General features: G+C 39.6%; 1 non-coding gene across 1 annotated transcript; it reads left to right on the forward strand.

The window, feature by feature from the left end:
* The first annotated feature begins 2,023 nt into the window (after positions 1 to 2,023).
* On the forward strand, positions 2,024 to 2,130 carry LOC141617976 (small nucleolar RNA R71). Its single transcript, XR_012531267.1, has one exon. It is a non-coding gene; the product is annotated as a small nucleolar RNA R71 (small nucleolar RNA).
* Positions 2,131 to 11,408: the final 9,278 nt, after the last annotated feature.

An 11,408-nucleotide genomic window follows, 5' to 3' on the forward strand; every position in this document is an offset into this window, starting at 1 on the left:
AGACCTTTGCCCTTGTTGTCGGTCTTGATTGATAGCATTACCAATATAGGGATTGAAAATCCCTTCAAACTCATCGTCCCAAAGACCACAAACTTTATCTACTTGATCACTAAAGATCTCTTGAGTTAATAGAGACAACTCTCCCATTTTCTTGTCTTGGCCAATGAGGTCATCCTCTTCATTGCTTGACTTTGGTGAGCTTTTCAAGCTCTCTTTGTTACAATTCACTTGCTCTTTGAATGGAGCATCTTCAATTTTCTTCTTCCATTGGAATTCCGACTTCTTCCTATCATCCTTCCGGCTATAATGATCAACCATAAAACATGGTTCATGCAAACGGGGAGCTCTCATGGTCTTGTCAAGATTAAAAGTTATGCTCTCATCTCCCACTTCTCGAGTGAGCTCTCCATGCTTCACATCAATCACCGCACCCGCGGTGTGTAAGAAAGGTCTTCCTAGAATGATTGGAATGTTGGAATCTTCTTCCATGTCAACAATGACCAAGTCCACCGGGAAGAAAAATTTCCTAACTCTTTCGGGAACATCTTCCCATATACCTAATGGTGTCTTCGTCGATCTATCGGCCATTTAGAGTGTGATATTGGTGCTTTTAAGCTCTACCATCCCCAACCTTTTACTCACCGAGTACGGCATAACACTCACACTATCCCCTAGATCACATAAGGCTTTGTTGATCGTGGTGTCGCCAATGGTACACGGTATTGAGAAGCTTCCCGGATCTTTGAGTTTTGGAGGTGAACTCCCTTGAAGGATTGCACTACTCACCTTAGTGAAGGCGATAGTTTCAGGATTCCGGATCGACTTCTTCTTTGTGAGGATGTCTTTCATGTATTTTGCATAGGCCGGCACGTGATTGATTAATTCCGTGAAAGGAATCGAGACTTCCAAATTCTTCACAATTTCCATAAATTTTCCAAGTTGGTCATCAAATTTGGGCTTGGCTTGACGACTCGGAAAAGGAAGTCTAATCACAATGGGCTCCTTCTCCTTGACCTTGTCTTCATTTTTCTTTGAAATTTCTTCTTTTGATGGTTCTCCATCATTGGAGTTTTGCACAATTTCTTCTTTGTCACTAGCTTCCATAACTTCATCCGCAACTTGCTTCTTCGGTGCTTCATACCTTGTACCACTCCTCAAGTGAATGGCACTAACCGTTTCATGTCTTGGGGGATTACTTTGAGGTGGTAATTGCCCCTTTTGTCTTTGTGAGCTTGAAGATGCTAGTTGACTCAATTGGGTTTCCAACATTTTGGTGTGAGCTAGGATGTTGTTGATGGTGGTTTCCTTTGCTTGACTATCTTTCTGCATTTGAGTGAAAAACTCTTGTTGATTATTTTGCATTTGGAGGACCGCTTTTTGAACAACAAAACCTTGGTCATTTTGTTGATTGTATGGAGTTTGATTTTGGTAACCTTTGTTTTTGTTGTAAAAGGGTCTTTGATTTTGGTTTCTCATGGGAGGTGGGGTGTATGTTGGTTGAGGGTTTTGAACATTTTGGCTTTTGTATGAGATATTTGGATGGAATTTGGTGTTTTTATTGTAATAGTTTGAATAAGGGGTACCACTCTTGTATGCTTGGAAAGCATTCACTTGTTCATTTGTTCCCCTACATTCACTTTGGTCATGTCCCAAAGTTCCACAATTCTCACATATCCCACTTAGGATTGATGAAGATGCCGTCATGGTATTAACATGATGCTTTGGTGATTTTGAGGCTTCTTCAAGTCTAGTCATAGCTTTTTCAAACATCAAATTGATAATATCAATGTGAGCACTAAGTTGAGCACCCAATTGAGTAATGGAGTCCACTTCATGCTTTCCTCCTCTAGTAGCCTTGCGAGGTCTACTATATTGTGAGTTATGGACCGCCATTTCCTCAATTTTGTTCCAAGTTTGATTGTCATCAACTTCGGTGAACATTCCATTTGATCCCATGTTGAGAATGTTCCTTGAATCTTCATATAGACCGTTCCAAAATTGTTGTACCAAGAACCACTCGCTAAGTCCATGGTGAGGACATGAGCGACAAATTCCCTTGAATCGCTCCCAAGCTTCATACAAAGATTCTTCATCCCTTTGCTTAAAGCCCGTAATTTGAGCTCTTAGCATGTTAGTCTTTTCCGGTGGATAGAACTTTTTGTAGAAAGCTAGAGCCAACTTTTTCCAAGAATCAATTACGAGAGTAGCCTTATCAAGGCCTTTCAACCATTGTTTCGCGGTGCCAATTAGAGAAAAAGGAAATAAGACCCATCGAATTTGGTCTTGAGTTACACCGGTTTGATAAATCGCATCACAATAGTCACAAAAAGTCTCCATATGAGAATGAGGGTCTTCACTAGGCATCCCCCCAAATTGGCTTCTTTCGACTAATTGGATAAATGCGGATTTGGCAATAAAATTTCCAGTTAGATGTTGTGGTGTGGGAGTACCATTGGGTAGGTTCTCCTCGGTGGGTACGGAATGTGATGAAAACTTAGGCATTGTGGGTTGATTTTGTGTTGGGTTCTCCTCACCTTCTCTTGCAAAAGGGTTGATGAACTCAATAGTATTTGGTTGAATAACCTCACTAATACCTCTCAAAGTTCTCCTAGCAAGTCTTCTATTGGTTGTCAAAGTCCTTTCAATTTCGTGATCAAAGGGTAACAAGTCACCTTGTGACCTTCTAGACATGCAAAATATCAAACAACTTGAAAACAATTAGAACAAACCTTGAGGAGTTTTACTTCCCCAAGGCAAAGAAAGACACAACTAATAACAATACAAGAAAATCTAAATCAAGTTAACACCGTCCCCGACAACGGCGCCATTTTTGGTCGTGTTCCCTCGTGGGGTTTAGTTTTTCAGTACTTGTCGTTAGGAGCACCTAGACCAAAACACAATTTATAACTTCACCAACAACTCTACAATTAGTAAAGAGGCAAGTAAAGGTCGGATCCCAAGGGACGGGAATTGAGATGAGATTTCTATTGCAACTAGTGGTGTCTAAGGGTGCCACAATTGGGGTTTGAATAGAAGATCACTAAACTAAATAGAAATGAAAGTAAACAAGCAAGATGAATTAAAAGGGATGTAAACAATTGATAAAAGGCACTAGGGTGTCATGGGGTCATAGGGGATTCATGGGAATTGATCATACAAACATATTCTCAAGTTATAAGCAAGCAATTATTGTTGTGATGGATCGAGTTGGTTTATATATTACAATCCTAGGAAAGTTTGGGTCCCGGAGCCGAATAGATTAGATTGTACAACACCTACAAGTCGACTTAATCCTCCCTACTCAACAACATGCATGGTCTAATGAGACTCGAGTTGGTTTATGTCTTACAAGTCTCATTGAAAAGATAGGTGATGGGTAAAAAATGCAAGGATTCATAGGCTCGCATTTCATCAAACATAACATGTGCATGAGTTGAGATCACAACAAGCAAGCAAATAAACTACGAAAGAATATTAATTTAAGCATGAATCATTCCCCATGTTGGTTTCCCCTAATTACCCATTAACCCTAGCTAAGGAAACTACTCACTCATTATCATGTTGAACATGCTAGCAAGGTTGTCAATCATACCAACAAAGTGAAACATGATGAATAAATGAAAGTGATTAACAATAATTAAAAAGAGAATAAGAGAATTATACCTACTAATGATTCCAATAATAAAGCAAAGAATAAAAGAAGTACTTGATGCTTGATTGGAAGGTTGTCAATTTCCCAATAATAACCCAAATAATCTTCAATTACCCAAAATAAAGGATGAACAAGAGAGAGATTAAGGAAATAAAACTTGTATTAAAACTTGATTAAATGTTGATTACAAGATTAAAGAGAGATTTGATTGATATTAACTACACTAAAAATTGCTAAGAAGAACATGCTCTTCTAATTAGACTAATGGGGTATTTATAGTGGGGATTAGGTGCATGAATTAGGATTAACTAAGGGCTTAAATGACGATTAAGTCCCTTGTTGAGGAATCGCCAGTCTTTTTAGGGAGACTCGGGTCTCTAGGGAGACTCCGGTCTCTAGAAAAAGATGTGCATCCTTCCTTGAAGCTTGTAGAAGACGAAATGGGACTGTCTGGGAATCCGGGCGTCTTTAGCACGGGACGGGCGGATTTGGCAGCTTCTGCCCGGGCATCCAGCTGGGAAAGACGGGCGTCTTCTGGAGCTTTTGCCCTGGCGTCTTCTGGAGGAAGACGCTCGGATTGTGGGGTGACGACGGGCGTCTTCTAGGCAATCAGCACGGATTGTCAGGCAGTCTTGTTCCTTCTTCTTTTCTTCCCTTTTCTTCATAAAATCCTTGAGGATTTCCTCGGGGATGCAAGGATCTTTTCTTATCATTGCCCATCTACTATAGTATGTACAAAGGCCTTCTAATCTTGTCTCTCCTTGATGCTTGGTCATTGAATTCTATTAATTTATCCTCATTTTCCCATGAAAATGCAAGGTTTGCACACCTTTCCTACCAAGGACACAAAACCTCAAAGAATATGCAAAACAAAGAACTAAAGACAATAAATGACCCAAATATGCACTAAAAAGCATGGGAACAAGGCTAATTCGGGGACTAAATATGCTCTAATTATGGTCACATCACATATATACTCTGAGCTTCCCCCCCCCCCCCTCCCCCCATATTATATTCTCAAACATTGAGCTTCCCCTCAACCACCAGCCTACCCCATCGTCGTCGCAGTCATCGTCATCATTGCCGCCGCCAGATCAATCCGGATTCTCCTCTTTAAAGAAGTAATAAACCCTCCTCTCTAGAGATTTGTTTGTTATTATAAGTATGCATTGTTATTATTTGTTTATTAATTTATGCTTTAGATATGGTCAAAAAGCGCAAAAGAAACGATGGAAATGCGTCAGGCGACGACTCAGGTGATGAGAATAATTTGCAACACACTGCGGGTCGAATGCACCACAGGGTTTCCCTAGAAGCAATAAATTCAAAGATACCTAATCCTTTACAATGGGATAAATATACGGGGATGCCATATGGTGAGTATGCCGGGTATTTTGCGAGTTGGATTGGTTGTTGTGTAAGACAATATGTGCCTCTCCGTACGCCGCGTATATGTGAACTGAGTCAAATACAGAACACCATGCTAATAAACAGAATAAAGGTATGTATATACAATAATAAATGTTTTAGCTGAAATTAAGTTACTACTTGATATGTGTATTAGCCGAAACACTTGTACCAACTATGTTCATCATATATGCAGTTAGCTTACGTTGTCCCCGAAATGTATGATAAGTACCTAAAAAAAAGACAGGGGAAGCCCTCAGATCTTGGAAGTTAAAGATGGTTGAGAACCACTTGTTCAACAAGGAAACCGGGGAGATGAACAAGAACCCACCAACAAAGAAGTATACGTATGTCAGTCAGGACCATTGGGATAGCTATATCGCTTATAGGCAGTCTGACAAGTCTAAGGTAACTTAATAATAATATTAAGTAAAGAAGTATACTTAGTTTAGTGTTTGATCATGCTTACGTTTCTTGATAAAATTTATTTGATGAAGGCTATAAATGAGAGGAATAAGGCGAACATTTCAAAGAAAAATACCGTATTTTACAGTTCCCAATGTGGTTATAGATTGATTAAGAAGAAACTTGTAAGTACATAATTGTTATAGTATTAGACTATTAGGTGTTTTAGTCGGATGTTATATATGTACATAGTAATCATACATATTTTGAGAGGATATCAATGTGATGAATGAATTGTAGGCGAAGCTTGGAAAATTCTAGTCGTCACGACGCTTGGGTGGTAGGTCACACTCCTAAGAATGGAAAGACGGAAACTAAATATGATAAGGACATCAAAGAGAAAAATGTAAGTTTGAATAAATATGTCACTCCTACCACTGGTAGTCGGAGTTATATAATTGTGAGTTGCTTAATGGTTTTATGTGTATGTAGAGGATCTATGAGAAGGAGGTAGAGGAAGGAAAATGGAAGCCTGAAGGACGTGATGACATTCTTGCTAGGGCAATCAGCAAAGCAGAGCATCCAGGTCGTGTGAGAGGGGTCGGAACGCATGTTGGTATCACTAAGTATTTTGGGAAAACTACTCGACGTGGTGATGCTTCCAATAAGGTAATCTATAAATATTGTATTTGAACCAACGTAATTAATTTACAACTATATATGTGATACGTGCATTTTATATAGTCTTTTTAGTCTATTCTTGCACGCATCTTTATGCTATTTTAGTAGTTATTTGCTACGAATATGCCCCGAATTGCATACTTTGGAAGTTCTTGTATTAATTGCAGGAATGAGCTTAGAGATGCGGAATCAAGCCTAAAACGTGTCCCTACGCATGCATTTAGGAGATGAGTTGAGTCGGAACTTGGAGAGTACCATTTTGAGATGCGCATTGGAGTAAGGAAGTTAGGCGAGCCAAGAGAGTGCTTCAATTTGCTAGTTCCTAATTTTAAGAGCCATATCTCGAGTTCTACAACAGTTATTAAGGTGATTCCAGTTGGAGGTGAAAGCTTATCCTCTAAGCTTTCCAACGCCACCAACCACGCCCTATTTGTCCAAGTAACGAAGGAATGACAGCCATTTGAAGTTCAGTGCGCGAAGCAGGAATTACGCGTTGAGAAGTGCTCGATCGAGAACTATTTCTATTCGATCGAGAGCCCATTTGCTCGATCGAGAGCTACTTATTCTCGATCGAGTGATTAAAGGGAAAGAAGTCCTCGATCGACAGGAATTGTTCTCGATCGAGAGGAATACTAAGGAATATCGTTCGATCGAGAGCCTTAAGTGCTCGATCGAGCAACAATCTTTGACGGGCTTGGCCTGTTTCGTTAATTAGGTTTTATTATGTTATGTTTTTGCTATAAATAAGGCTTGCACGCCAGTTTTAGGGGGAATCCGGAGACTCTCTTTTCCTCTCCCCTTACTCGGTCACTGCTACTTTTACACTGTTACTTTGCTCTTTCTTTTCCGGATCAATAATTCAGTAATTCATTCCTTCTCTTTACTTTTAGTTAATGTTTATTTTTTATTTATTTCTTGTTCCCTATTTAATTATGCGTAGCTAATTCCCCTTAGTATGTTAGGATTAGGGAAGCCGTGGCAATAGCATGTTTTAATTGACTTGAGTAGATTAGCCTTCCGATAAGAATTGTATTATGCAATTTAATTGTTATCCAGTCGAATGAATGCATGCAGGAGACCAATAAATCTAGTTAACCCCGACCTGGATCGAAAGATTGGAAGGGAAGACTTGCTTAATTATAATAGGGTATCGTAGTGAGGGCGAAAGCTAAGCTATTTACGCTCTAGGGCGGTTTAAGGACCGAAAGGTGACGACCATAGCTCTTCTTATCAATAGTTTAATCGCCTCAGTATTCCCGATAGTATAGCTACCACGGTGGACCGATTCCTAGCATACTTCCCTTTCTCTTATTGTTAATTTCCTTTATCCCTTTTCTCTTGCCTTAGCCTCAGTAGTTTAATTAAAACAATCAAAACCCCCATTTGTGACATTTAGACAGATAAATAGACAAGTAGATAGTACACCGCCTCCGTGTGGAGATCGACCCTACTTACCGCTGACTTCTGTTAGTTGTACTTAGGTATTTATTTTTGGTACGAAACGACAGTATCAAATTTTGGCGCCGTTGCCGGGGAGGCAATCTATTTATTTATTTGTTTAATTTTATCTGTTTGCAGCCTCAGGGGATTTTTCCCTTGAGGCCGTTTTAATCTTTTGTTTAGTGCTGTTTTGATAGGCCTTACAGGTACTACCTAGACAGTTCTAGGTAAAAGACCGTCGAAGGGAAGGCTTGAGTACCTTTGACCCATCACCAATGTCCTATTATATAGAACAACCGGTGATTTACTGCGGGAGATGTGGTGCTGCTGGGCATAATGCAGTTCTTTGTTTGGCAGAGAATGACGAAGTTTACGCGTTCAGGCAGCGTAGTCAAGTTAGTCAAGCAGCTGTAGTTGTGCCGCCACATCCACCCTATCAATGGCCACCGCAACAAGATCCTCTCGATATATAAGAAGAAGAAATTGCGGAGCTGAAATATTTATTGGAGACACTTGCATCTCAATTGCAAGCTCAGCAAGATTATGATAGACAATTTTACTCGCGAGTTGATGAGCTCGAGTCTGTAGTTGCTCAGTTAGCAGCTGAGATGCAAGAAGAAGAGGTATACCTTGCTGAGAGCGGTCTTTCCCCTGAGGAAACCATGTTACCCAATGCTGAGGATGACCTCTATGACTCGGATGATGAGTTTCTATCTTATTTCAATGCCTCACGCGAAGATTTCAGCCATGTACAGGAGGAATCACTCGATCGAGTGACTAATATAGGTCGATCGAGTGATTTGCCAGGAGAAGGTGCTCGATCGAGTGATAATTCCACTCGATCGAGTGGAATTCAGGAGGAGGTTGGTCGATCGAGTGATTATTCTGCTCGATCGACTGAGTTGGCCATTGGGAGCTATGATTCGTCATGTGGGTTTGATTTTGATGATGATAATGGATACGGTGAATCTCCCCTATTCAAAGCCGAGTTGGATGCACTTGAGGCTGAGATTTACGGGACGAATTCCACTGAGGAGGGTGACAAAGAGACAGCTGAGTCGGTATTTGCTCCTCGCACGGATGAGGTATTACACTCTTTTGTCGATGACTCCATTGAGAGCAACCTACCTGAGGTAATTAGCGGTAATTTTATTATTGTTAATTTTCAAAGTAAGCTACCTCATTTGACTCGTGCTAATTCTTTTAATGCCATACCCCCTCCCATGTGGACGTATAACTTAACTGCCTTTCACCGTACTTGTCATGTCAAAATTGCTAATCTGAATCGGGACCCTAATATATTGACAATTGCTCTCGCGCTCCTTTATTTTGTGGATAAATTTAGGAGCGCTCATAGGAAATGTGTACGACTTAAAAAGTTAAACATTTTTATTTCCTATTTCTGTAATCCACTTTGGTGCTACTTACTCTTTTGTGTAGCACATGCGCAGATGTATGATTTAATGCTGCGCGCTTTGAGCTGTTTTGATTGTGATTAATTATAGAGACTCGAAGAAATAGAAGGTCGAGCTGGGACCTGACTGAAGCTAGCGCTACCCGGGAGGCAACCCGGAGATTTTATTTTGCATTTTATTTTATTTCAGTTGTAATAAATGGTTCTTATACCATAAAACTTTCTCAGTATGCTTGTCTTGTTAGTTTGCGGGCTGTTTTTATTGTGTTTTTGCAGGTATGCACTGAGGATTACTCGATCGAGTACTTTTTGTACTCGATCGAGAGCTTTTTCTGCTAAATTCACTCGATCGAGTGATTAATCTACTCGATCGACCACCTGCAAGATGAGGAACTACTCGATCGACTGCTATTTTCCTCGATCGAGCAGTTTTTGGATGCCCTTTCACGCTTTTGACTTGGATTAGCTTCGTGAGACGGTTTTCCGGGCCCTTAGCAACCTCCCATTTCATGGTCGGTTTGGGGAGGTCCCTTTATTCGCGCATTTTGTGAGTTTTTCCGTATTTACTCTTTTTCTCCTCCAGTTTGCATTTCCTTTCCATGTTTTGGTACAATGGGGGCATTGTACGGTTTGGTTTGGGGAGGTTATGCATCCATATCTGTGTCTGCATCTTGCTTTTATTGCATTTCTGCTATCACGTTTGATTTATGTATGCATTGTTGTTTATTTTCATAAAAATCAAAAATCTCAAAAAAATTAGAAAATTGAAAAAAATTGATAAAATTCAAAAATTTCACGTTTATTTTTGCATATAGGTTGAGTCGGAACGGTAGATTTCCATGATGATAATGCACTATAACTTGTCAATTTACTTGAGCCTTGCACTTCCGTTGATAGTTTTTAGCTTTGTCATACGCATAATCTACGAATTTCTGTTCAAATATAAGCTGATTGTTTAGACTTGACCTATAAATTGGCAAACTACTTAAAAATTCTGAGATTTAGAGCCCATAACTGGTGACATTCATGACCAGTTCATTAGGAATTTTGAGTAGTACTCCTTGCATAGCATGTTCGTCTCTTTTGCACATTTATGACATTCAATTTTTCGTCAAAATGCACATATTCGGGTTCGTGGTTGGTGTCACATGCAGGGAGGGCCTTGCAAATTTCCCTTTCCTTATATTTTTTACCCATTTAGCTCCACATTAGCCAAATTTGCCTTTTGACCCATTAGCTACATCCCAAACTAAGCCTGCCTAGTCAAGCTAGTTAGTATGTTCTTTTGTGGTATGAGTTTTCGTCCGCAGTTTGGCCGTATTTCTTTTGTATGGAGTTGTTGGAAAATAAAGGAAGGAGGAAAGAAAAAAAAAGAATTGAAAAAAGAAAAAAAAAAAAGATGATACGTGAATAAAAGAAAAAAAAGAAAAGAAAAAAAATGAAAAAAGACATGGTGGTTCACGTGAAAGACCAGAGAAGCAAAATTATCAAATTTTTGAACTGGTTGTATTTCGAGACTGCATATGCTTATCTTTATCTTGTGACGGTCTCTCTCCTCCGTTTTATTCATATATTTTTGAGGACATAGTGTATTTGGATGGTGAGTTTTGTGCCAAATGAAGGGCACTTGTGTTTATTTTTCAGTCAGTTGAGATTGGGACGGTCTTATATGGTCCTGTTAGGAACTAGCTTGACGCTTTTACAAAAATCCACATTTCCATAACATGTTTTGCCCTTTCTCATCTGAACCTCACTGTTCCCAAATTATTTGTAAGCCCTCGGCTGTGACGGACATTATTGGTTGGAGTATGTGCATTAGTACTTGAATTGTCTTTCATTTTTGTTACATGCATGCTATGTAGGTCGCAGTTAGGTGAGTGACTGTCCTTTCTTCTCTCTTTTACATATAAACATTCACCCTTTGCTTCATGAGAGAAGAGTGACCACGAGAGAGTCCGATTCTGTTGGTCTTGCAAGGTCGATAGGTTGGCTATATTTACGAATGTACTCATAATTCGTTTGCGTATTGACTGCTTAGCTTAAACTGTTAATCTTTGTTGCATTAAATTGGTTCAAGTAGACAAGTTAAGCTAGCTCTGAGTTATTTTTCCGTTCCATTAGCGTATAGTTTTGAGTTTACTCGAGGATGAGTAAAGGTTTGGTTTGGGGAGATTTGATACGTGCATTTTATATAGTCTTTTTAGTCTATTCTTGCACGCGTCTTTATGCTATTTTAGTAGTTATTTGCTACGAATATGCCCCGAATTGCATACTTTGGAAGTTCTTGTATTAATTGCAGGAATGAGCTTAGAGATGCGGAATCAAGCCTAAAATGTGTTCCTACGCATGCATTTAGGAGATGAGTTGAGCCAGAGCTTGGAGAGTACCATTTTGAGATGCGCATTGGAG

This window comes from Silene latifolia, chromosome 1, assembly GCF_048544455.1.
Source record: "Silene latifolia isolate original U9 population chromosome 1, ASM4854445v1, whole genome shotgun sequence".
NCBI lineage: Eukaryota > Viridiplantae > Streptophyta > Magnoliopsida > Caryophyllales > Caryophyllaceae > Silene > Silene latifolia.